Consider the following 3794-nt stretch of genomic DNA (forward strand, 5'->3'; position numbering starts at 1 on the left):
ATTAAAAATTTATTATTATTTTTATTGTGGGCTCATTTTTAAGCTCCTTGTGTCTCCATTCTTTGCTTGGATCAGTCATCCAACAGTCTCTTACACGTTGTTTAATAAAAATCCAGTAGAGTCATTTTATTCTGTGTGTGTAAGAAAAGGGGATTGCTAATGATTCTTTTCTAACTTGACATAAAATATTCACAAAATATTTTACCTTCCTGTAGATGGAGATGTTAATATTATCACCATAGCACTAAATTATTAAGAAAGATGAGTGGTCAAAATTACAGATGTTTTACAGGTAAGGGTCATTTTAAAAGGTCTTGTCTAAAGTCTTTGAAGTCTAGGAGTTTGATAAATTATCATTGTTATTTACAAAGACAAATTTATGTTAATAAAACACATTCATTCTTGTCCCCAGCTTCGGGGGCAGGAAAGAACATTTTTTTCTTCTTATCTGGCTGAGAATATTTTCACCAACAGTTCAAGGCTAAGAACAAAAATTCCATTATTGGCATTGAATTAAAAAGAGGTAGACCCTTATAAAAAGTCAAATTTTATAATGTGAAATGGAAAAAGACATAGTAGAATTAATTAGGCAGAGAAAGAGGGGTGGCTTTTAACAATAGCCAAAAAATTAACAAATAAGACGGAAAGTAGAAAGAAAGAAAAGTTAGAAGGATTAGAAGGGAAGAAAGCAAGCTTTCATTATTTATAGGTGATATGATATGATTGCAGAGAAAATACAAAAGAATTTAAGACATAAGAATTAATAAGTATAACAAGGTGGTTGGATAAATACACAAAATCTTAATTGCATTTTTCTATCAAATCAAAAAGGTAGGAAATGTGATGAAATAATCTGATTTAATGGAAAACTTATAGTAATCAGTAATAAATTCTCAGAAAGAAAAGACATGCAAGATCTTAATGGGAAAATTAAAAGCATTGAAAGACACTGATGAAGTTCTGTTTAAATCAAAAGATATCCCATAATCATGGTTAGGAAGCCTCAATATTACAAAAAATGTCAGTCTTCCCCAATATGATTTATAGCTTTGATACAATTCCTAGAAAAATCTCTATAGGGTGTTTATGGAATATGGACAAATTTATTCTAAAATGAAGATGTACAAGGTTGGGAAGAGGCAAGATACTGCTAAAGACAAAGAGGAAGTTGGGGCACTTCCCTAAAATATAACAAGATATTATAATGCCACTGTAGTTAAAACCATGCACTATTGATAGTGGTAGAGTGTGTGGACAAACCGGACCAATGGAATAGAAGGGAAAGACAGCAGCAGGCGCCCTTGTATCTGAAGAGTGGGCACTAAAGACAGGTGGGTAAAAGATGTACTATTCAATAAATGACACTGTAATAATTGTATATACATTAATCATACATAAAAACAAATTCCAGATGAACTAAGGAGAAAAATGTTGAAGACAAAACATTAAAACTTTCAAATGAAAATGTAAAAGAAATAACTGTATGACTTTGAGGTAGGGAAATATTTATTAAGTAAGATACAAATTAAAAAAAACATAAAAATGAAAGGTTCATAAATCTGGCCACATTAAAATCAGAAACTTTTATAGAAGTACACTCTAAAGAAAGAAAACCCAAAATCTACAAACTAGATTTATTTGCATCACACATAATTTACATAGGATTATATCCAGAATATTTAACAATAATCCAAGAGAAAAATGGTCAAAAGATGTGAATAGGCATTTCACAGAAAAAGGAAATATAAATGACCACTAAGTCTATACAAAATTATGCACATCTACAATAGTTACCAGAGAATTATGAATTAGAACTCCCTTTGAAATCACATTTTAAAATCGTTAGACAAAAATCAAAACATCTAACATTGTCAGATTTATTTGGCGAGGGACTCAGGATGCTAAAGTGGGAGAAAGCACAGGAACAAGCAAGTCTTCAAATTTGAAAATAGGTCTACGACCATGCCACCCTGAACAAGCCTGATCCCATCTGATCTCGGAAGCTATGCAGGGTCGGGCCTGGTTAGTACTTGGATGGGAGACCACCTAGAAAGACCAGGTGCCATAGGTGTAAAAAATAAAAAATAAGGGATTGTAAACTGACAAGGTCCCTGCAACCTGTGAGATCAACAAAGGGTTACCTTGCCTTAAAAAGTTTTTGGAAAATAAATAGTGAGAGAAATGTTGTGGGGAATGAAATAACCAAACAGGAACAATTAAGTGACCCAGAGAGAGACTTTTGAACTCAGAAATAAGCCTAGTTCGCCTATTAGTCATAGGGGAGAAAGAACTACATTGCTAAAATGCTAAGGATTTCCAGCACAATTTACTGGGAACTCTGACTAATGATGAAGGAGCCTGACTTGTACCTCTACTGGAATTGGCCCTCGTTAGAATCAAAGAAAATTAATAAGGCACAGGTGGGGTGGGGAATGAGCATCAAGGGTCATGAACCAGGATCTAATAGAACACATGCAAAGATTAAACTGCTGTCTAATCCTGGCAGATTTTAGAGCCCAAGGGAAATAAATCTGAGAGTTCATGGTGACCTCCAGCCATAGTGAAGTAAATCTGGCACCCATTTCAAAGGGTCCCAGCAAGATGATACAGGTGGTTGTTAGAAACCAAATCTGGCCTCTAGAGAAAAGAAATAGCGCATCACAGGTGAGAATATCCAGATCTCACACCTACTGTCTGGGGCCTAACTGGGGAGGGGATAGAGTAAAAAGAATGAGCAAAGCCACTGGGCAAAGACATAGTGGTCATTGATGCAGACCAGTCATACATGGTGAGGATTAGGTAAGGATGCTGCAGCCCACTTGTGTTTGTTCCTCCTTCAGAACACTCATGCCTCCTTCTATCCAGGAAGACTCAAGGAGAGGAATGTGTGCAGATCCAGTGTATGCTACCACAATTTCACATCACTTAAGGAAATAGTATTTTTTATTATCAGTGTGTGGATCTCTTCCTAAGGTTTTATCAGTTCTGACCATAATGGATCCCAATTGTTCAATTTCCATAGTGGTACATCTCAGGCCAGTTAACAGAAAAGCAGGTTATAGGAGAATATAACCAGAAAGCATTGCTCAGAAGAGTGTAATACGACATCACCTGCCATTTATGGAAAAATTAAACCTTAGGCCAAACTAGTTAATAAATATTTGTAGCTGCAAATGGGCTATAGCATTTGGTCCTCAGCTTAATGAATATTTCCTTTTGCCCTTCAGTTTCAGAGTGATATTATGATTCTCTACAACCACCTTGTGGAAATTCACTCATTTCTTTAAAAGTTCTATTTCTTATCATTTAAAAAATTCCATATAAATACCGAAATTTATTCTTTTAATAAAAGGTTCAAACTATATCAAACAGCATAGGGTAAAAGGTCTTCCTTGCCATTCTCTCTTCCCCATTTCACTCTGCTTCCCAAAGGTGACTGTGCAATGTGGTATGCATTCTGCTAGGACATTTCCTGTGCATTTACATATTCAGGACAAATTCTGAGACACCGACTGAGGATTGTTTTTTTTTTTCTATAGAGGCACATAAGGCATTTTCCCTTCATGCCTTGGGTGACCACAGCAAAACAATGGTGATCAAAGATTAAGCTCCTGAATTTAAAATTTATGTTTGAAAACCATGGTAGAGGCAAGTTGGGAGAACCACCTCCATTAGTAAATATCTGAAGTCAATATTTATGCTACAGATAATAGATTTGGAAAGGACTCTTGGTAAAGTTAGAGCCAGTTTTCTTCCTTGGAGTGGATATACAAATCCATGGGCTGAGGAGAAAG

The 3794-nt window shown here is 35.3% G+C and overlaps 1 pseudogene; it reads left to right on the forward strand.

Moving 5' to 3' along the window:
* Nucleotides 1-1952: 1952 nt before the first annotated feature.
* Nucleotides 1953-2071, forward strand: LOC112476144 (annotated as a pseudogene).
* The last annotated feature ends 1723 nt before the right edge of the window (nt 2072-3794 follow it).

This window comes from Pteropus alecto, unplaced genomic scaffold, assembly GCF_000325575.1.
Source record: "Pteropus alecto unplaced genomic scaffold, ASM32557v1 scaffold202, whole genome shotgun sequence".
NCBI classification, from domain to species: Eukaryota; Metazoa; Chordata; class Mammalia; order Chiroptera; family Pteropodidae; genus Pteropus; species Pteropus alecto.